Genomic DNA, 24,603 nt, shown 5'->3' with positions numbered 1-24,603 from the left:
TCAGATCAAACAAGATATGTGGGACTACCGGGAATTCTTTATTTGCACTTCTAATTGTTTCCTTAAATGTAACCATAAAAATTCATTCAGAAAACTGCAGCAGATTTAAGGAGATAAAATAAGACCTCAGATGGCTGTTAGTAATACAAATAACTTAAAGCGTTTTTGCAAATTGCATGTCAGCCACAATTAACAATATGATGTTTATTTTGGTGCGGATGGATACCCTCGGTAAGCAGTCTCTTTCAGTATATCAACGCTTCCTTTTATAATGTCGTCGTAATTGAAACATTTTGTCTTGCATAAGACAGATGGGTGCGCAGCAAGTGTTCACGACACAACCATTTATGCCGATAGAGTTTGCAGACACCAGCTCCACCTTGGCCTGTGTGCAATGGCTGTTGCCTTGTGGAGGGGACCAACACAAACATCGGAGCTTGGATCACAATCGCCACACACTAACATTTTGCCAGATTGCAGCAATTTTGGCATTGCCTAATTCACATGCAGTGCGATTGTGGGGAGGTTTTGAACAAATATTGATTTGTGAGAAGCAGATGAGTGTCATAATTCCCATTTTTAGTATTTCCTTTTCTCACTCAGTGTAAAAATTGTCTACCCTCTTGAGAAGAAGTAAATAAGGTATGGAAATGTTGCTCCACTGTGTGAGAAGCTAGACAAATATTTTCTTTTCTACCACAGAATGTTTTCTGCTGCTTGTCAAAATTTCTTGTGTGCTCTGTGATTCTACACTGGTACACCACAGCAGTGCCTGCTTCGTGACAGCACGGAGCTTGCACTGGGTATCAATAAAAATGGTATCTGGAGATTTATTGAAGTGGATTTAAAACCAATTAGTCCGGTTATTAATCTGCCATCCTTCTCCTCTTGCCCTGCCATTGCAATGTTAACCATAAACTACGACTGAACCAGCAACATCCTTTCTCTGATGGGGGATGGCTTAATGAGAATGATTTTATCTCTTCTAGGGGTGTTTTTTTTGTGCCCACACTCAATCATCTTGATGGCTTTGTTTTTACCATAAACATCAAATGGCATTATATTGGGAACATTATGTAACAATTAACCACATTTTAATTTGTCTGGCAATTATGGAGACATAGTGCTGATAGTGCTGTCATGGAAAGGACTGTCTCACTGCCATATTAAAGGCTCTGAGTGGAATATCTTTTTGGTGCAAGATTTATAAACAGATTCTGCTTCCATCAGTTAAGAAGGGTTTTGACTGCAAATAATAGAAAACACTAATACTGTGTTTGAACATACTTTGTCATTCTTAGTATAGTTACAGAAACTTTGTTGGAAGTTGGTTGCTGCGCCTCTAGGATCCTGTCTGGGTTCCAGGCAGGCAAAGAGGAAGGGAGAAGCAAAGATCAGTGTGTGCATGAAGAAATCATCTCTTTCCAGAATTCTCATTTCATACCTTGTGAACCACTTAGATGCTCCTAGCTGCAGTGGAGTCTGGGGAAATAACGCACCAAGCCAGAGGATGATTCCGCATCAAGTGAAGAATGGATAATGAGATTTAGAGCTGATTAAAGTCATACTGTTTAAAAATGATTTTAAAATAAGATGGTTGAATGCTTGCTGACAGTTGCTTTTCTATGTTGCAGAATTGACTCTGCTGGGCTGAACGTTCCTGGAGAGTGGGGCTGGGTTGGGGAGAGTTGCAGAGAGCTGGAAAACTGGAACAGATTGATATTTTTAGTTCTCAGTTCAGTTAGCTTAAAAGTCAAGGAAGCAGAGAGCAAAGTCCTCTGGTGACTGAAATATGACTCCTTGCTTATTTTCATCAGTCTTTCACTTTTATGCAGTCTAGCCTTATCCTTGATATGGGGAAGCTTATAAAAATTGCCACTGCTGCCCTATGCTCCTAAAAATTGCTCATGACCTGCCCTATGAAGACAAATATTTTCAGAAGATAGATAGTGTTCAGGTAAGAAAAGCCTAGACTAACATCTCTTGTGTGAGAAAGAAAAGAAAGGAGAATATACAGATAACAAACATGAAATGCTGGCAAATATGATCTGCCAAAGAATTGATGTTAGTAAACCTTTGCCTGGTTTTATTTTCTATGTTTATGATTTTGCTAAGATTACAGAGTCCTTAACATTAAGGTAGTATATCCCCAAGTGGTTTCTAAGGGAAAGGCAGGTAAGTGATCAGTTGCTTTAGATGAAAGTCATTCATTGATGTCAGACTAGATTTTCACAGTTAATTTTATATTCTGACAGTTACATAAATTAATCCAGTAAATCCAACAATGCCTACCAAGATTTGTCTGGATTTGTCATGAACATTAAAATGTCATCAGCATACATGGTAATTTATACTCCCTCTGATTAACAGTAATCCTTCTCATCTCCTGTGAGGATCTAATAACCAGAGCTAATGGCTTTAATGCTAAAATAAACAGCAGAGGATGTGAGCAACACCTCTGCTTTGTAGCTTTTGGAAATGGTCTTATGTGTGCAGAATTTTTTTTTGTGTGTGTGTGTGTGTTTTTAAAGAATATCAACAGCTGATTCTTATTCCAAACCAGTGTTTCAATATATCATAAAACACATTATTTTATTAGGTGAGTTTCATCTTGTGTTCAGTAACATGGCAATTAGGGTTAGTATGGTAAACATTTAGAATGACCATAGCTCCTCAAATGAATCCATGACTGTAATCTTGACATATAATGTTTTAAGCCACTATTAACTAAATTACTAGTTTTGTCACTATAACATGGAGATAACAATAGTGATGGGACTACCACCAGCTATTACAGGCCTATGTATGAAATAATAATAATAAGAAGAAAATGCCCCTAGTTAGACAGAGCTGGTGTCACGCGGGGTGGCAAGCAAAACTTGCAGTGCCTTTGAGTTCCTGACTTTCCCCCTCAGTGAGGTACCCTTGTGCAGGGCACAAACCATACACAAATATGAATCTACCCTCACTGATAAGATTCTGCTTAAAGAGAACAAATGGCATACCTTTAGAAGAGTTTCTAGTGGGTGACACATCTGGATAACCACCTCGAACAGACAATATTATGTGATGATGATCAGTTAATTATCTATTTATTTGCTATGTAAAAACCATATAGATATTTTGATTTTGGAAAAGGTGTACAGGATCTTTTTCCTTTTTTTTGAACTATACCAAATAAATGAATAAATATTAACTCATCAGTTTTACAGACACTTTCCATATACACAATTCCATTTATTATTTACAACAAACCTAAGCTTGTTGTAAATAGATGATGGAGCCTGAGTTGAGGGAGGTGTGCCGGGCTAACTAGCAGGCCTGGGCTCCTCAAATCCTTCTATTCAAGTGTTATAAGAAGGGAAGGGCTACCAAAGACTAGCTTTTTCAGGCCTCTAGGGAAATGACCTCTCAGTCCTGGGACTCTCCTCCCTGATAAGAGAGTGTTTGAATGACTGCCTCGGGTCACCAGATAGTTAATGCCAACAGTGTGATTTCTGGTGAATAGCTCTTTTTGCATGCCTGAAAATGTGAGACACTCTGTATCCATTTTACCCCTGGGAGGCTGTATTATATCCCTATGTAAATGACTCCCAATAAAATCCCTAGATGCCAAGGCTTGGGGGAGTTTCCCTTCTTGTAACACTTCGCATATGTTGTCACAGATCACTGCAGAGAGAATTAAGCACTGTTCTTGTAACTCTGTTGGGGAGAGGGCAAAGGGAAACTTGTGTCTATTTTCTTTCAGGTTCCTCCCTATGTATTTTTCCCTTTGCTGATTTTAATTTGTAGTCTTTCACTGTAATATGTCATTGATTTGGTTTGACTCTGTGTTCCCACCCAAATCTCATGTTGAATTGTAATTTCCAATGTTGGGGGAAGGACCTGATGGGAGGTGACTGGATCATGGGGGTGGATTTCTCCCTTGCTGTTCTCATGATAGTGAGTGAGTTATCATGAGATCTGATGATTTAACAGTGTGTGACACTTCCCCCTTTGCTTTCTCTCCTGCTCCACCATGATAAAATGTGCCTGGTTCCCTTTCACTTTCAGATAATTCTAAGTGTCCTGAGGCCTCCTAGCCATGCTTCCTGTACAGCCTGCAGAACTGTGAGTCAATTAAACCTCTCTTCTTCATAAATTATCCAGCCTCGGTTTTTTATAGCAGTGTGAAAATGGAATATACAGAAAATTGGTATCAGAGAAGTGGGGCATTGCTATAAAGATATTGAAAATGTTGAAGTGACTTTGGAAATGGGTAATGGGCAGAGGTTGGAATAGTTTGGAGGACTCAGAAGAAGACAGGAAGATGAGGAAAAGTTTGGAACTTCCTAGAGACTTGTTGAATGGTTGTGATCATTCTGATGCTGATGGTGATATGGACAGTGAAGTCTAGGCTGAGCAGGTTTCAGATGGGGATGAGGAAATTATTGGGAACTGGAGTAAAGGTCATTCTTGCTATGCTTTAACAAAGAGACTGGTGGCATTGTGCCCCTGCTCTATGGATCTGTGGAACCTTGAACTTAAGAGAAGTCATTTAAGGTATCCAGCAGAAGAAATCTCTAAGCAGCAAAGAATTCAAGATGTAGACTGGCTGCTTCTAAAAGCCTATGCTCATCTGCATAAACAAAGAGATGATCTGAAATAGAAACATATTTAAAAGGAAAGCAGAGCATAAAAGTTGGAAAAATTTGCAGCCTGACCATGTGGTAGAAAAGAAAAACCCATTTTCTCAGGAGGAACTCAAGTCAGCTGCAGACATTTGCATAAATAAAGAGGAGCCAAAAGTTAACAGACAAGACAATGGGGAAAATGCCTCCAGGGCATTTCAGAGATCTTCGCAGCAGCCCCTACCATCACAGGCTAGGTCTAGGAGGGAAAAATGGTTTTGTGGGTCAGGCCCAGGACTCTGATACTTTGTGCAGCCTTGAAACATGGCACCCTGCATCTCAGCTGTTCCAGTGGCTAAAAGGGGCAAAGGGATAGCTTGGACTGTGGCTTCAGAGGGTGCAAACCCCAAGCCTTGGCAGCTTCCATGTGGTGTTGGGTCTGCAGGTACACAGAAGGCAAGAATTGAGGTTTGGGCAGAGGCCTAGATTTCAGAGGATGTGTGGAAACACCTGGATGTCCAGGAAGAAGTCTGCTACAGGGGCAGAGCCCTCATGGAGAACCTTCACTAGGGCAGTGTAGGGCGGATATGTGGGGTTAGAGTCTCCACACAGAGTAACTCCCCACTGGGGTACTGCCTAGTGGAGCTGTGAGAAGAGGGCCACCATCCTTCAGACCCCAGAATGGTAAATTCATTGACAGCTCACACTGTGAACCTGGAAAAGCTGCAGGAACTCCATGCCAGCCATGAAACCAGCCACAAGAACTATACCCTGCAGAGCCACAGGGGTGCAGCTGCCTAAGGCCTTGGGAGCCCACTTCTTGCATCAGCTTGCCCTTTATGTGAGACATGGAGTCAAAGGCAATTATTTTGGAGCTTTAAGATTTAATGACCACCCTGCTGGGTTTCGGACTTGCATGGACCCTGTAGCTTCTTTGTTTTGGCCAATTTCTTTCATTTGGAATGGCAGCATTTACCCAATGTCTGTACCTTCACTATATCTTGGAAGTAACTAACTTGTTTACAATTTGACAGGCTCATAGGTGGAAGGGAATTGCCTTGTCTCAGATGAGACTTTGGACTTGGACTTTTGAGTTAATACTAGAATGAGTTAAAACTTTGGGGGATTGTTGGAGATGCAGGATTGGTTTCAAAATGTGAGAAGGAAATGAGATTTGAGAGGGGCCAAGGTCCAAATGATGTGGTTTGGCCCTGTGTCCCCACCAAAATCTCATGTTGAATTTTAACGCCCAATGTTGGGGGAGGGACCTTGTGGGAGGTGATTGGATCATGGAGGCGAATTTCCCCCTTGCTGTTCTCATGATAGTGAGTTATCAGAAGATCTGATGGTTCAAAATTGTGTGGGACTTCCCTCTTCACTCTTTTTCTCCCCTGCACCAATGTGGTAAGATGTTCTGTCTTCCCTTTTGTCTTCCATCATGATTGTAAGTTTTCCGAGACCTCCCAGCTATGCTTTCTGTACAACCTGTGGAACTGTGAGTCAAGCCTCTTTTATTTAATTTTATAAATTACCTAGTCTCAGGTAGTTCTTTTTTTTTTTTTTTTTTTTTTTTTAATTTATTTATTATTATTATACTTTAAGTTGTAGGGTACATGTGCATAACGTGCAGGTTTGTTACATATGTTTACTTGTGCCATGTTGCTGTGCTGCACCCATCAACTCGTCATTTACATCAGGTATAACTCCCAATGCAATCCCTCCCCCCTCCCCCCTCCCCATGATAGGCCCCGGTGTGTGATGTTCCCCTTCCTGAGTCCGAGTGATCTCATTGTTCAGTTCCCACCTATGAGTGAGAACATGCGGTGTTTGGTTTTCTGTTCTTGTGATAGTTTGCTAAGAATGATGGATTCCAGCTGCATCCAAGTCCCTACAAAGGACTCAAACTCATCCTTTTTTATGGCTGCATAGTATTCCATGGTGTATATGTGCCACATTTTCTTAATCCAATCTGTCACTGATGGACATTTGGGTTGATTCCAAGTCTTTGCTATTGTGAATAGTGCTGCAATAAACATACGTGTGCATGTGTCTTTATAGCAGCATAATTTATAATCCTTTGGGTATATACCCAGTAATGGGATGGCTGGGTCATATGGTACATCTAGTTCTAGATCCTTGAGGAATCGCCATACTGTTTTCCATAATGGTTGAACTAGTTTACAATCCCACCAACAGTGTAAAAGTGTTCCTATTTCTCCACATCCTCTCCAGCACCTGTTGTTTCCTGACTTTTTAATGATTGCCATTCTAACTGGTGTGAGATGGTATCTCATTGTGGTTTTGATTTGCATTTCTCTGATGGCCAGTGATGATGAGCATTTTTTCATGTGTCTGTTGGCTGTATGAATGTCTTCTTTTGAGAAATGTCTGTTCATGTCCTTTGCCCACTTTTTGATGGGGTTGTTTGTTTTTTTCTTGTAAATTTGTTTGAGTTCTTTGTAGGTTCTGGATATTAGCCCTTTGTCAGATGAGTAGATTGCAAAAATTTTCTCCCATTCTGTAGGTTGCCTGTTCACTCTGATGGTAGTGTCTTTTGCTGTGCAGAAGCTCTTTAGTTTAATGAGATCCCATTTGTCAATTTTGGCTTTTGCTGCCGTTGCTTTTGGTGTTTTAGACATGAAATCTTTGCCCATGCCTATGTCCTGAATGGTACTACCTAGGTTTTCCTCTAGGATTTTTATGGTATTAGGTCTAACATTTAAGTCTCTAATCCATCTTGAATTAATTTTCGTATAAGGAGTAAGGAAAGGATCCAGTTTCAGCTTTCTACTTATGGCTAGCCAATTTTCCCAGCACCATTTATTAAATAGGGAATCCTTTCCCCATTTCTTGTTTCTCTCAGGTTTGTCAAAGATCAAATGGCTGTAGATGTGTGGTATTATTTCTGAGGACTCTGTTCTGTTCCATTGGTCTATATCTCTGTTTTGGTACCAGTACCATGCTGTTTTGGTTACTGTAGCCTTGTAGTATAGTTTGAAGTCAGGTAGCGTGATGCCTCCAGCTTTGTTCTTTTGACTTAGGATTGTCTTGGAGATGCGGGCTCTTTTTTGGTTCCATATGAACTTTAAAGCAGTTTTTTCCAATTCTGTGAAGAAACTCATTGGTAGCTTGATGGGGATGGCATTGAATCTATAAATTACCTTGGGCAGTATGGCCATTTTCACGATATTGATTCTTCCTATCCATGAGCATGGTATGTTCTTCCATTTGTTTGTGTCCTCTTTGATTTCACTGAGCAGTGGTTTGTAGTTCTCCTTGAAGAGGTCCTTTACATCCCTTGTAAGTTGGATTCCTAGGTATTTTATTCTCTTTGAAGCAATTGTGAATGGAAGTTCATTCCTGATTTGGCTCTCTGTTTGTCTGTTACTGGTGTATAAGAATGCTTGTGATTTTTGCACATTAATTTTGTATCCTGAGACTTTGCTGAAGTTGCTTATCAGCTTAAGGAGATTTTGGGCTGAGACAATGGGGTTTTCTAAATATACAATCATGTCATCTGCAAACAGGGACAATTTGACTTCTTCTTTTCCTAACTGAATACCCTTGATTTCTTTCTCTTGCCTGATTGCCCTAGCCAGAACTTCCAACACTATGTTGAATAGGAGTGGTGAGAGAGGGCATCCCTGTCTTGTGCCAGTTTTCAAAGGGAATTTTTCCAGTTTTTGCCCATTCAGTATGATATTGGCTGTGGGTTTGTCATAAATACCTCTTATTATTTTGAGGTACGTTCCATCAATACCGAATTTATTGAGCGTTTTTAGCATGAAGGGCTGTTGAATTTTGTCAAAAGCCTTTTCTGCATCTATTGAGATAATCATGTGGTTCTTGTCTTTGGTTCTGTTTATATGCTGGATTATGTTTATTGATTTGCGAATGTTGAACCAGCCTTGCATCCCAGGGATGAAGCCCACTTGATCATGGTGGATAAGCTTTTTGATGTGTTGCTGAATCCGGTTTGCCAGTATTTTATTGAGGATTTTTGCATCGATGTTCATCAGGGATATTGGTCTAAAATTCTCTTTTTTTGTTGTGTCTCTGCCAGGCTTTGGTATCAGGATGATGTTGGCCTCATAAAATGAGTTAGGGAGGATTCCCTCTTTTTCTATTGATTGGAATAGTTTCAGAAGGAATGGTACCAACTCCTCTTTGTACCTCTGGTAGAATTCAGCTGTGAATCCATCTGGTCCTGGACTTTTTTTGGTTGGTAGGCTATTAATTGTTGCCTCAATTTCAGAGCCTGCTATTGGTCTATTCAGGGATTCAACTTCTTCCTGGTTTAGTCTTGGAAGAGTGTAAGTGTCCAGGAAATTATCCATTTCTTCTAGATTTTCCAGTTTATTTGCGTAGAGGTGTTTATAGTATTCTCTGATGGTAATTTGTATTTCTGTGGGGTCGGTGGTGATATCCCCTTGATCATTTTTAATTGCGTCGATTTGATTCTTCTCTCTTTTCTTCTTTATTAGTCTGGCTAGTGGTCTGTCAATTTTGTTAATCTTTTCAAAAAACCAACTCCTGGATTCATTGATTTTTTGGAGGGTTTTTTGTGTCTCTATCTCCTTCAGTTCTGCTCTGATCTTAGTTATTTCTTGCCTTCTGCTAGCTTTCGAATGTGTTTGCTCTTGCTTCTCTAGTTCTTTTAATTGCGATGTTAGAGTGTCAATTTTACATCTTTCCTGCTTTCTCTTGTGGGCATTTAGTGCTATAAATTTCCCTCTACACACTGCTTTAAATGTGTCCCAGAGATTCTGGTATGTTGTATCTTTGTTCTCATTGGTTTCAAAGAACATCTTTATTTCTGCCTTCATTTCGTTATGTACCCAGTAGTCATTCAGGAGCAGGTTGTTCAGTTTCCATGTAGTTGAGCGGTTTTGAGTGAGTTTCTTAGTCCTGAGTTCTAGTTTGATTGCACTGTGGTCTGAGAGACAGTTTGTTATAATTTCTGTTCTTGTACATTTGCTGAGGAGTGCTTTACTTCCAATTACGTGGTCAATTTTGGAGTAAGTATGATGTGGTGCTGAGAAGAATGTATATTCTGTTGATTTGGGGTGGAGAGTTCTATAGATGTCTATTAGGTCTGCTTGCTGCAGAGATGAGTTCAATTCCTGGATATCCTTGTTAACTTTCTGTCTCGTTGATCTGTCTAATGTTGACAGTGGAGTGTTGAAGTCTCCCATTATTATTGTATGGGAGTCTAAGTCTCTTTGTAAGTCTCTAAGGACTTGCTTTATGAATCTGGGTGCTCCTGTATTGGGTGCATATATATTTAGGATAGTTAGCTCTTCCTGTTGAATTGATCCCTTTACCATTATGTAATGGCCTTCTTTGTCTCTTTTGATCTTTGATGGTTTAAAGTCTGTTTTATCAGAGACTAGTATTGCAACCCCTGCTTTTTTTTGTTCTCCATTTGCTTGGTAAATCTTCCTCCATCCCTTTATTTTGAGCCTATGTATGTCTCTGCGTGTGAGATGGGTCTCCTGAATACAGCAGACTGATGGGTCTTGACTCTTTATCCAGTTTGCCAGTCTGTGTCTTTTAATTGGAGCATTTAGTCCATTTACATTTAAGGTTAATATTGTTATGTGTGAACTTGATCCTGCCATTATGATATTAACTGGTTATTTTGCTCATTAGTTGATGCAGTTTCTTCCTAGCCTCAATGGTCTTTACATTTTGGCATGTTTTTGCAATGGCTGGTACCGGTTGTTTCTTTCCATGTTTAGTGCTTCCTTCAGGATCTCTTGTAAGGCAGGCCTAGTGGTGACAAAATCTCTAAGCATTTGCTTATCTGTAAAGGATTTTATTTCTCCTTCACTTATGAAACTTAGTTTGGCTGGATATGAAATTCTGGGTTTAAAATTCTTTTCTTTAAGAATGTTGAATATTGGCCCCCACTCTCTTCTGGCTTGTAGAGTTTCTGCTGAAAGATCTGCTGTTAGTCTGATGGGCTTCCCTTTGTGGGTAACCCGACCTTTCTCTCTGGCTGCCCTTAAGATTTTTTCCTTCATTTCAACTTTGGTGAATCTGGCAATTATGTGTCTTGGAGTTGCTCTTCTCGAGGAGTATCTTTGTGGCGTTCTTTGTATTTCCTGGATTTGAATGTTGGCCTGCCCTACTAGGTTGGGGAAGTTCTCCTGGATGATATCCTGAAGAGTGTTTTCCAACTTGGTTCCATTTTCCCCCTCACTTTCAGGCACCCCAATGAGACGTAGATTTGGTCTTTTTTACATAATCCCATACTTCTTGCAGGCTTTGTTCATTTCTTTTTCTTCTTTTTTCTTTTGGTTTCTCTTCTCGCTTCATTTCATTCATTTGATCCTCAATCACTGATACTCTTTCTTCCAGTTGATCGAGTCGGTTACTGAAGCTTGTGCATTTGTCACGTATTTCTCGTGTCATGGTTTTCATCTCTTTCATTTCGTTTAGGACCTTCTCTGCATTAATTACTCTAGCCATCAATTCTACTTTTTTTTCAAGATTTTTAGTTTCTTTGCGCTGGGTACGTAATTCCTCCTTTAGCTCTGAGAAATTTGATGGACTGAAGCCTTCTTCTCTCATCTCGTCAAAGTCATTCTCCGTCCAGCTTTGATCCGTTGCTGGCGATGAGCTGCGCTCCTTTGCCGGGGGAGATGCGCTCTTATTTTTTGAATTTCCAGCTTTTCTGCCCTGCTTTTTCCCCATCTTTGTGGTTTTATCTGCCTCTGGTCTTTGATGATGGTGATGTACTGATGGGGTTTTGGTGTAGGTGTCCTTCCTGTTTGATAGTTTTCCTTCTAACAGTCAGGACCCTCAGCTGTAGGTCTGTTGGAGATTGCTTGAGGTCCACTCCGGACCCTGTTTGCCTGGGTATCAGCAGCAGAGGCTGCAGAAGATAGAATATTTCTGAACAGCGAGTGTACCTGTCTGATTCTTGCTTTGGAAGCTTCCTCTCAGGGGTGTACTCCTCCCTGTGAGGTGTGGGGTGTCAGACTGCCCCTAGTGGGGGATGTCTCCCAGTTAGGCTACTCAGGGGTCAGGGACCCGCTTGAGCAGGGAGTCTGTCCCTTCTCAGATCTCAACCTCCGTGTTGGGAGATCCACTGCTCTCTTCAAAGCTGTCAGACAGAGTCGTTTGCGTCTGTGCAGAGGTGTCTGTGTGTCTTAGTTTACTGTGCCCTGTCCCCAGAGGTGGAGTCTACAGAGACAGGCAGGTTTCCTTGAGCTGCTGTGAGCTCCACCCAGTTCGAGCTTCCCAGCAGCTTTGTTTACCTACTTAAGCCTCAGCAATGGCGGGCGCCCCCCTCCCCCAGCCTCGCTGCTGCCTTGCCGGTAGATCACAGACTGCTGCGCTAGCAAGGAGGGAGGCTCCGTGGGTGTGGGACCCTCCCGGCCAGGTGTGGGATACGATCTCCTGGTGTGCCTGTTTCCTAAAGCGCAGTATTGGGGTGGGAGTTACCCGATTTTCCAGGTGTTGTGTGTCTCAGTTCCCCTGGCTAGGAAAAGGGACTCCCTTCCCCCTTGCGCTTCCCAGTTGAGGCAATGCCTCGCCCTGCTTCAGCTCTCGCTGGTCGGGCTGCAGCAGCTGACCAGCTCCGATCGTCCGGCACTCCCCAGTGAGATGAACCCAGTACCTCAGTTGAAAATGCAGAAATCACCGGTCTTCTGTGTCGCTCGCGCTGGGAGTTGGAGACTGGAGCTGCTCCTATTCGGCCATCTTGCTCCGCCCCTACCTCAGGTAGTTCTTTATGGCAGTGTAAGAACAGACTAATGCAGTCATATTGTGAGTATAACAGTTTTTCTGTTATATTAGCAAATTCTTGTTGCAAATCCTTCTATTAATAGTAAATTACTGAAACTGAGGATGGTCTTGGGGATCCTTGACAGCAGAGATTATGTAATTTGCTTTGATCATGCAGATAATTGTGGCAGATCCAGGATTTGAACAGACACTTTTGGCTCTGAATCAAATTTTTTTCTTTTTCCTCAATTATCTGTTAGAAACTCAATATCACCCCTTTCTATGCTCTCTCTTCTATCTTCAATGAGGAGAATTTCTATAATATATAGAAGGTAGATGAGAAAAAGATATCATATTATATTTGTTCCTCTGGAATGGCAGGAAGATGCATGGGCTTTAGCAGACATGAAATTTTGCAGTGACTTGCAGGATTTTTCCTACAGGTCACCTATCTTTTTGGTGGAGGTGCATCACCTTATTGTTTGTATTTCCCTACAGTTTCTACTACTTTCTAGCTTTCTCAGAGCTAAGAGCAAAGCCTAGATCTATGAGTGGGTGGCCATTCCTGATATTTATTCTTTCAGCATTTCCAGTGGTTTAGTAGTTATCTATTTCCCTGTGTAAAATATATTCCAATCTGAAATAACTAGATTGTATCTGTGTTCCTGGCTGAACACTGATTAAGACAGAAAATATTTGGTACCAGAAGAGACTCCAGGGAACAAACCACAAGCTAGAATTGTAATCTCTGAGATCATTGAGAGAAGGAAAACAAACAATATGATCTTTGATTGTTCTGATTTTCTGCTTGGAGAAAAATTTTTGGCCACATTGCAGGGAAGGGGAAACTCAAATAGAGTATAACAGTTTCACTGAGTTGAGGAGACAGAGATTGGAGTTCAGTAGGCACAGGGAGCTGAAACATGTGAGGCAGTGTTCTGGAGAGAAGGAAAATATATACAGAAAAAGCTCCAGAATTTTGTATGGTGATTTCCTGTAGTCTTTGCCTGAATATTAAGTTTTTTGTTTATAAAGTGAGACTCTGTGATGCTGGACAATGAAAAACTAGTAGGCAGCTCTAAGCTAAATAATCCCCAGAGTGTGTATAGTGCCTGGAAGACTTTATGTTTTGAGAAATGAGAGTGGAGAGACTTTGTTGAATACACAGAGGGTTTTGTTTAAAAATGTGGTTTGAAGGATCAAGCTGATATGATAATAATTCAGTTTCCTGTCAAAATAAAACTCCCTATTTTTTAAAGGGAGTCTATACAATCTAGACTCTGAACTATATAATTATCATGATATTGGTATCCAGTATAAACCATTAAATATGTGAAAAATCAAGGCACCAGAGAAAAACAAGTCATTAGAAACAGACCCTGAAATAATAGAGATGATGACATTACCAAGCAGGAATTTTTATTTTATTTATTTATTTAGTTAGTTATATATTTATTTATTTTACTCTAAGTTCTGGGATACATGTACAGAATGTGCAGGTTTGTTGCATAGGTATACATGTGCCGTGGTGGTTGGCTGCACCTATCAATCCGTCATCTAGTTTTTAAGCCCCACATGCATTAGGTATTTATCCTAATACTCTCCTTCCCCTTGCCCCCCACTCCACTATAGGCACTGGTGTGTGGCGTTCCCCTGCCTGTGTCCATGTGTTCTCATTGTTCAACTCCCACTTATGAGCAAACTGTTAGTTTGCTGAGAATGATGGCTTCCAGCTTCATCCATGTCCCTGCAAAGGACACTAACTCATTTTTTATGGCTGCATAGTATTCCATGGTTTATATGTGTCATATTTTCTTTATCCAGTCTATCACTGATGTGCATTTGGGTTGGTTCCAAGTCCTTGCTATTGTAAGTAGTGCTGCAATAAACATACATGTGCATGTGTCTTTATAGTAAAATGATTTATAGTCCTTTGGGTATATACCTGGTAATAGGATTGCTGGGTCAAATGGTATTTTTGGTTCTAGATCCTTGAGGAATCATCACATTGTTTTCCACAATGGTTGAACTAATTTTCACTCCCACCAACATTGTAAAAGTGTTCCTATTTCTCCACAGCCTTGTCAGTATCTGTTGAGCAAACAGGAATTTTAAAACAACTATTATAAATATGTGAAAAGATTTAAAGGAAAACATAAACTTTATTCAAAAATAAATGGAAGCTATAAAAAATAAATAAAATTTATAGGGCTAAAATACAATATAAAAGTAAAATAAAATAATTCCTGGTGGGCCTAAAAGGAGAGTAGATACTGCTGAAGAAAAGACGAGTAAATTTGAAGAGATTACAATTCAGGCAGAGGCATAGGAAATACAGTTGAAAAAAGTGAATAAAACCCTAATGGCCTTTGAGACAACATAAAGCAGTATGAAATATTGAATCGGATTGCAGAAAGGGATCAGAAAGCATATTTAAAGAAATTATAGCCAGAAGTGTTTTATATTTGGTGAAACTATACGTTTACATAGCCAAGAAACTCAGTGAACATAAGGCAGGGCCAGAAAGAAAGAAAACAAACACTACCCTAAAGTACATTATAATTAAATTTCTGGAGACTAGTGATAAAAGAAAGTCTTAGGCTGGTCGTGGTGGCTGATGCCTGTAATCCCAGCACTTTGGGGGGCCAAGGTGGGCAGATCACTTGGGGTCAGGAGTTCGAGACCAGCCTGGCCAACATGGTAAAACCCTGTCTATACTAAAAATACAAACATTAGTTGGCATAGTGGTGGGTGCCTGTAATCCCAGCTACTTGGGAGGCTGAGGCAGGAGAATCACTTGAGCCCAGGAGGTGGAGGCTGCGGAACGAAGATTGCGCCACTGCACTCCAGCCTAGGTGACAGAGCAAGACTCTGTCTCAAAACAAAACAAAACAACAAAGGGAAAAAAACACAAAAAACAAGAAAATCTTTAAGTACTTAGAGAATAAAGAACTTATTACATGCAGGAAAACAAAGAAAAGATCTGCCATTTCTCATTAGAAGCAACATTTGCTGGAAAACTATGAAATGACATTTTAAAATTGTTGAAAGTAAAAGAAAACAAGTGTGTAAATGTAGGATTTTCTATGACAAATTATTCTTCAGGATGGAAACAATTCAAATCATTTTCAGCGAGGCAAGTTGAAAAATTTTGTTCTAATAGATCAGCAATAACAAGAAAAGTTAATGAAATTTTTTTGTAAAATATATGAAATTTTTTAAATTATTTTCAATATTTTTCTAAAAGATAATGACTCCCAAGGACAATATATAAAAACAATAAGGCATTTATAAGGTATTTAGAAATAACCAAAATAGCAAAAAAATAATGAGGTAGGGAGGGAAGGGACCTTATATTATGTATGAAGTGGTGTAATCTTATTGGAAGGTAGACTGTAATGTATTAAAGATCAGTATTATAAAATCTACAGTAACTACTGAAAAAGGAGATGTGACTATTTGGCAATCGAGGAGATAAACTGAAAAATTAAAAAACTAATCAATTAATCCAAAAGAATGAAGAAAAATAGTAGTGAAATAAAAGCTCAAAAATCATATGGGATACATAGAAAGCACATAGAAAAGTGGTAGATTCATACCCAAATAAAATAAGATATATCTCATATAAATTAGTTTAAACATGCAGTGAAAAAGCAGAGATTTTCAGAATGGTGGAAAAAACAAGACGCAAGTAGCTTAAAAGTAAATGAATGGAAAGAGATGTGTGATGCAAACACTAATATTAGAAAGCAGAAGTGCATATATTAATATCAGGAAAAATAGACTTTAGGACTTTAGGACTAGGAATATACAGAGAGATGAAGTAAAATATTTCATAATTATGCATCAACGAGATGCATAATTCTTTATGTGTTTTTATCAGTTACAGAGCTTCAAAACACATGAAGCAAAAACTGACAACTGAAAAGAAAAATTGATACATATAAATTATAATTGGTGATTTTAGTTTTTCTTCTCAGTAATAGATAGACCAATAAATTACTATGAATACAGAAAAGTTAAAAAACAGCGCCAACTAATTTTACCTAATTGATATTTTTTGAAAATTATTACCCACAATGGCAGACTACACATCCTTTTCAGACGCAAATGGAACATTCACTAATATAGTATATGTAGTAATATAGTGGTATATAGTATATGTAGTAATATAGTAGTATATAGTATATGTAGTAATATAGTATGTGTAGTAATATAGTAATATCATGGGAAGTAAAATAAGTGTCAATAAATATTAAAGGGTCAGAACTATATAGAGAATAATACTTGGTCAAAATAGAACAGATTTGTGGCCAAAAACAGAAAGTTACCTTTAATGTTCCAAAATATTTGGAAATTAAGCAGTACATTTCTGAATAAGCCATGGGTCAAAATAGAAATCATGAGAAAAATTAGAATATATTTTGAACTGAATGAAATGAAAACATGTTAAAATTGGTGAGATACAGCTAAATCACTGCATTGAATCAGAGGTGGAAATTTATAGCTTAAAATGCTATTAAAGAAGAAGAAATGTTAAAATCAGTCATCTAGCATTTTTACCCCAAGTACTAATATGTAGAAGGACAAAAATAATACAGTAATAATACAGCAAAAATAAAAGGAGACAAAAGGTAGACAAAATCAATAAAGCCAAACACTGTTTTATTTTGAAAAGATTAATAAAATCAATAAACCTTTAGTTAGACTTACCAAGAAAAAAGAAAATACAAATTATTGATAACAGAAATGAAATTGCATGAGTAGATACTACTACAGATCCCACAGAATATAAAGTCCAATAAAGAATGTTATGAACATCTTTATGCCAAAAATTAAATAACCTAACAAATTCTGTGAACAAAACACAAGTACTAAACTGTCTAAGAAGTAGAAGAAATGAAAAATCCAAATTGTCCTAGACCTATTAAAAATTATATTCATTAACATAGAAACAGAAAACCTCATAGTGCATGTTTTCCCTCATATGTGGGAGCTAAACATTGAATACACGTGGACATGAAAATGGGAATAATAGACAGTGGGGACTACTAGAGGGGAAAGGAGGGGTGAAAGGATTGATAAACTACCTGTTGGGTACTATGCTCACTACTGGGGTGACAAGATCAATTATACCCCAAACCTTGGCATCACACAATATACCCAGGTAACAAACTTGCATATGTACCTCCTGAATATAAAATATACGCTGAAATTTAAAAAGAATTACAATGTAACAACAACAAAACAAATGGAATTCATAGTGAAAATTTTTTTCCCCAAAGAAAACTCAAGAGAGATTGCTTTAAGGGAAGTTCTATTAAATATTTGGCAAGGAAATAAAATCAATCTTACATTAACTTTTTCAGAAATTAGAAGAGGAAACACCTCCTAGCTCACTTTATGATAATGCTAGTCTTACTCTGATACAAAAACTAGAAAATACATTATAGGAAAATCAAATAAAAAATAATTATCCCCATGAACATAGATAAAAAATTTCCAACAAAATAATGCAAATCAAACCCAGAAATTTAGAGAAATCATAATAAATTATGACGAAGTGGAGTTTATCCCAGTAATGCAAGATTGATTCACAATTTGAAAAAATCAATGCAATTTATCTTATTAATAGAGAAAAGGAGAAAACTCATATGATCATCTTGACAGATGCAGAAAAATACTTGAACTACCATATCTAATTAAGCTCCCAGTAACACAGGAACTAAAGGAGACTTTCTCAATGGATTGAAAGAAACCTATGAAAACAACTAGCACCATGTTTAATACTAAAAGACTGAATGCATTACCACCAGGAACATGTTAAGGATGTTCGCTCTTACCATCACTTTAACATTGTAATAGAGGATCTAGAACTTAGTTCTAAGGTTAGGAAAAGTAATCACAACCATGCGGATTAGAAAGAAGTGATTTTTTTTTCTGTATTCACAGATGACATAATAGTGGATTAGAAATTTTAAAGATGTCTTTTGGAAAGCTGCTAGAATGAATAAGGTCTGAGAATATGAAGCCAATATACAAATCAGTTGTACTTTTGTAAGTAACAAAAAATTGGAAATGGGGATTTAAAATGTCACCTATAATGACATCAAAATATGAAATATCTAGGGATAACTTTAACAAAATATGTGCAAGACTTGTACACTGAGAACTATAAGACAGGGATGCCCAGTCTACCACTGCTATTCAATATTGTACTAGACATTGCCTGTTGTACTGTGTTGTGAGCATTAACTGCAGAGCAATTAGTAGGAGAAAGAAAAGGCAACCAAACTGTAAAGAAAATATGCAAAGATATTTCCGTTAATGGATAACATGGTTATATATATGTAGAAATAAATATCTCACAAAAAACTAGACACTAGAGCTAATAAGTAATGTCAGCAAAGTTTCAGGGCACCACACAAACAGTAAGTTGCATTTCTGTATACTAGCAATAAACAATACAAAAAGGAACTTAGAAAAATTCCATTTTCAATAACGTCGAGAAGAATAAAACACTTTAGACTACATTTAAGCAAGGAGATGCAAGATTTATACACCAAAAACTAAAAAAAGTAATTACTGAAATAAAGAAGGCTTTAATAAATGGAAAGGCATCGTTTGGATGGAAGGGTTGGAAGACTTACTATGGTTAAAATTGCAATACTCCCCAAAGTGGTCTACAGATTCAGTTCAGTCCTTATCAAAATTTCAATGGCCTTTTTTTGTTGTTGTTTTTCAGAAATGGAAAGGCTGATTCTAAAATTTGTGTGGAATTGCAGGGTATCCCAAATAGATTTCCTTAGTAATCTGATCCAAAGATGCCTTGGTCCTCTCATCCCACAGAACATCTGGCTGGTATGCTACATTGATGACATCATGCTTATTAGACCTGGGAAACAGGAAGCAGGAAAACTTAAATGCCTTAGATACCCTGATAAAATTTCAAGGGGCCTGCATATGGTTCAAAATTCTAAAGTTTTACTAGTCTGAGAATGCTGTAATGTCCTGTTCAAAGTGAAAGGTAAATTGCTTTGTCTTGTATCCCTCACTACTAAGAAAAATAGACTCTCATTTGGATTAGGGAGACAATCTATACCATATCTGAGTAGCCAATTTTTGAATTACTCATAAGGATATCAGTTTTGAGTGGGGCCAATAGCAAAAGAAGTTTTAAGAGATACTTCGGGATATGATGTAAACTGTTCTACCATGTTAGCCTGGTGACCTATGGGATTCAATCAGTTAAAATGTCTGCAGCAGTTATGTATATGCTATGGCGTCATCTGCAATCCCATCAGAATTTCATCTCAAATTCTTAAGGGTCTGAAACAAGCTATGCCCTTTTCACAAATAATTATTCTCTTTTTGAGAAAAATCTTGGTTGGATATTGCACCCTGACCATAGAACAAGTGACCTGTGACCTAAGCTGCTGTCATGAACTGGGTGTTACTTGAACCACCAAGCAATAACATTGAGATATGCAACAACATTCTATAACCAAGTGAGAATTTATTTATATGCTATCAGTCTTGAGAAGGCCCTAAAAACATATGAGTTGCATGAGTAGGTACTTACACTACTCATGGCACTTACTCCCGCTGCCTTGACATCTCTTCCCCAACCTACACCTGTGCTTCATGGGGAGTACCCTATGATGATCTAATTTAGGAAGAAGAACATTCAGGTCTGGCTTACCAATGAATCTGCATGGTATCCAGGCACCTGCCAGAATTCAATGCTGCAGCACTATAGTTTAACTTAAGAGCAGCTTGGAAGGACAGTGGGGAGGAAAAGTCCTGCCAGTGGCAGAACATCAAGCGGTATATCTAGTTATCCTAGTTGTCTGGCAAAAGACACAGACAGAAAAAAAGATCTATGCAGATTAAAGAGAAGCAGTTAACAGTTTAGCCAAATGGTCAAAGACCTGGAAACCACAGAACAGGAAAATCAACGAGGAGTTGTGGAGAAGAAATATGTGATTGTAGACCCAGACTGTGAGAATATTTGTGCCTCATGTGAAAGCTCCAAAGCACACTCACTGCAGAAGTGTTCAGTAATCAGGAGGGCAAGATGATGTTTTGTGGAATAGCAAGCTTCTTTTCCTACCAGTTCTTGTGCTTGCTCTATAGGATCATGAACAAGGTGGATGTAACAAGGTGGATGTATAGGAGACTATGTATGCTCAGAAGGGTATTTTTTTCCCCACTGAGACTAATCTGGTTACTTGCACTGCTAAATGCACAATATGCCAACAGCAGAAACCAGGGTTAAGCCCCAGATGTGCCACCATTCCCCATGAAAATCAGCTAGCCACACTGTGGCAGGTTGTTTACATTGGACTTCTTTTGTCATTGAAGAATCAGTGATTTATTCTAACTGAAACTTTGTCTTTTTTTGTGTGCAGCATTTTTGATATTATCATGCATGAAGGTGGAGCATATATGTTGAACCAGTGATTAAGATATGGTGCCATTTTCTTCATAGCCAGAACACATGGATGTGAGAATCAAGGGGTGGAAGTAAGACTGGCTCCATTTTACTATTACTCCTTGTAACTCACATACACAATTTGTTTTCCTGTCTCCACGTATTTGGGCTCTGGTACTTGAGTGGTCTTAGTTCTCAAAGGAGAAATGTTTCCAAAAGGGAATCCAACATTGATTCCATTGACCTGGAATTTGAGATTGCTCTAGCCACTTCGGGATGCTCATGCCAATCAGCTAACAAGCAAATAAGGTTGTCATTGTGTTGAATGCATGGCTGATCCTGATCAAAGAGTAGTATTAATATTGGAACCTATTGACTAAGCACTTTAGCTCTTTGGGGGTCTTAAGCTCATAGGGTGACTCAAACCTGTACTTTTGAAAATATGAGCCATTAGTGGTCCTACCTACATTGAGCTGCTTTAATCTTTCCGTAAGCTTTACCACTGGCTGTTCTATTAGGGAAGATTAAAAATTATATAAGTACCACATAAAAATATAATTATAAAATATGTTAAGTGTTGTAGGAGGAGCATAATAGGGAGACCACATTTAGATCAAGGGATGAGGAAAGGACTCTGAAAAAATACAATCTAAGATGAGATCTTAATGATATATATGAACTAGCATATAGAGAGGAAGAATAGAGGACAGAGCATTCCAGGGAGAACAAAAGGCAACTTTCTCTTGGTTGCGGGATTGTGTGGACTAATGTAGCTGTAATGTGTGTGCTAGAGCAACAGTGGTAGTAGAGGCGGCTGGAGAAGCAGGCAAAGGCCAGGTCATGCAGAGCCTTGCATGTGGTGGTAAGGAGTTTGAACCTATTTTATCATCTGCTGGAAGACATTGATGGGTTTAAGGTAAAAGGATGACAAAAGGCAATTTATGTTTTATAAAGATATTTGCTGCTGAAAATGGAGATTGGGTTAGAGGTGGCAAGAATAGATGAAAGGAGATTAATTATAAGAATATTGCAATAATCCAACTAAGAGATAATGGTGCCTTCAACTAAGGTAATAACAGAGAATATGGAGACAAAGGACAAGTGGATGGATCTGAAACATATTTTTAGATAGAATGAACAAGTTTTAGTGATGAATTAGGTGCTGAGGATGAGGAAGAGGAAGTAATTAAGGACAGCTCCCAAACCAATGGCATGAAAAACTGGATAAACAGAAGGATCATTTACTGAGATGTGATGACAGGAAGTCAAGTAGTTTTATGGGAAAGATTGGGTTAACTTTTGTACAGATTGTTTTTGGCATACTTGGTGAGATATCGAGTAGAGATATGTAGTAGACATTTGGATCTATGGATTCTAGTCTGCTTTATTGATTTAAGGTCACTGGCAAAAATGAATTTTGAATCCCTGAGAATGAAAGAGGTGATCTAGGGAGACCAAACTGGAAAGGAAGCTAAGTGGACCTAGAACAGAACATTGTAGAACTCCAATGCTGTGAGGGAAAGAAGCCAGCAAAGCCAATTGGAGTGAACAGTTTTGCCAATTGAATAATAACTCCAGTTATAATACACAACTTACGTTAGCAAATTATAAATATATAGCATATTATACTTAATTATCACAGTTTTATAATCTATTATTACATATAATTATACAACTACTATATAATTATATAACTGCATAATCAACAATACTGTTGATTCAGACTAACATACTGTATGTGTTAAAAATTCTTGCCAGTGTAATTGTTCCTTTAAGAGTTAAGAGCTTTTTAAGAGTTAAAAGTCCTGATCTAGAGTCAGAAACTTTAGTTCAAATTCCATCTTTGCCACTTAGTATCTATGTGATTTTGCAAGTTGGTTAACCTCTTTAAAACTCAGTTTCATTGTATGTAAAATAGATATACTGATACCTCATCTGAGGAGCTAGTGTCTAATATCCACAAACCACATTGACAGGTACAAAAAATAGTTTAACTATTATTGTGGTTATTGTCATTGTTACTCTTATTATCTTTAGAATATTGTGGCTGCTCAAGTTTCTCTTCTTTTCCCAGAGAATCACTCTATTGTTGTCCTCTTCTCAGTCCTGACATCTTTTGTCTGGACTTCAGCAATAACAGGTTGCCCACATCACTGTGTACTTTTTTCTTTTCTTCTTATAGTAACCTTTTAAAAACACATTGAATCAATTTAGTCCTCTGTTTAAAATTATCCCTGGCTTCAATTTTCACTTTGAATAGCACCCAAACTCTTTCCTGTGGTCCAGCAGGCTTTGCATTATGTAGTCCCTGCCCAACTCTCACCCACGCTTCATGCCGCATTCCTTCTTGTTCAGGACTCAAGCCACACTGCCTTTTGGACATTGCACCAGGGCCTTTGATCTTGCCCTGCTCTATGTCTGGAATATAGTTTTCTCTTCCTTTTTGTGTGGCAGATTCAACTCATTTTAATCATTCAGTCTTAGCTCAGAAAACATCTTTGTCCACTCCACATCCTGAGTTACTCTCTACCTTGTCATCTCAATTACTCATTTACCTATCTCTGCACTCTAATGTGAACTTCATCAGGTCTGGAATTGTCTTAGTCCACTGGGGCTTCTATAACAAAATGCCACCGACTGAGTGGCTTATAAACAATGGAAACTTACTTTTCACAGCTTTGAAGGCTGGAAGTTTATGATCAAGGCACCAGCAGATTCAGTGTCTGCTGATGTTCCACTTCCTGGTTTATAGAACGGTGCCTTTTCACTGTGTCTTCACATGGTAGAAGGGGCAAAAATATCTTCTTCAAGCCCATTTTATAAGGGTGCTAATGGCACGCATGACAACCTGTCATCTCCTAAAGTCCCCACTACCGACTTGGAGGTTAGGATTTTAATATATGAATTTTGGGGATGCATAAACATTCAGATCATAGCAGGGATTTCATTTGTCATGTTCACCACTATATCCCCAAATTAGGCATGATGCCTGACACATATTAGGATCTTAGTAAATACTTTCTTGAGTATATAAATGACTATTGCCACCTCTTGGAATCTCTGAGGATGAGGACTCTGTTTTGTTAACTGTATTGCTAACATCTAACACATTGACCAACACATAGAACTACTCAAAACACGTCTGCTGAATGAACAAATGCACGAATAAATAAACGAATCAACTAATCAAAAGTGATTCTCCAATCTTAACATCTCCAATAGTCAAGATTACATTTTTTATCACAAAAATGAGTATGTTAACAATTGGAAAATAAAATCAAAGCAAGAAATACTTAAATCACTGAGTCAAAGCTGTAAAATATGAAATCAGCATGCCCTAACTATGAGATTTTTGTGGACAGAGAAAGCTTTTGCTCTTTCCACCACCGTCTTCCAGCTCCTGGCACACAATCATATCTAGAATTTTCTCCTTTAGCTGTAAGTAAAGAAGACATATGACTATTATCACAGCACAGCCTTAGAAACATTTTCTCCAAAAATGCCTTCACACCAGTAGCTTCTAAGCAATAAGGAAATATATTGACCCACATTTCTGAGCAGTGTATTTTCTTCCTTCTCACCTGTGACTGTCATTCAAATATTGTGGTCCTTTCACAGACTGGATAAACTGAAAAGGAGAGTTAATCAAAGAGCTCTCAGCTGGAACACTTGACTTGCTACAAATATTCCCACACTTAATGGGGATTAGGTTATTTTAAAAATAAATCACTAGTGTGAAAGAAAAAGTCCAACTTAAAAGAACATACGAGTGTACAGATCTAAAGTCCCTTCACAATTCGTGCTTTCTGACATCTCTTGGGACTA

The 24,603-nt window shown here is 38.3% G+C and overlaps 1 protein-coding gene across 1 annotated transcript in view; it reads right to left on the bottom strand.

Moving 5' to 3' along the window:
- The window catches only part of LOC126955052 (peptidyl-prolyl cis-trans isomerase A-like), a 789,087-nt gene that overhangs the window by 286,176 nt on the left and 478,308 nt on the right, over nt 1–24,603 (bottom strand). The gene's annotated exons all lie outside the window — the stretch shown is intronic.

This window comes from Macaca thibetana, chromosome 5 (genome assembly GCF_024542745.1).
Source record: "Macaca thibetana thibetana isolate TM-01 chromosome 5, ASM2454274v1, whole genome shotgun sequence".
In the NCBI taxonomy this organism is placed as follows: Eukaryota; Metazoa; Chordata; class Mammalia; order Primates; family Cercopithecidae; genus Macaca; species Macaca thibetana.
The sequence above is the reverse complement of the archived record's forward strand: the minus strand, read 5'-3'. Positions and strand labels throughout refer to the sequence as shown.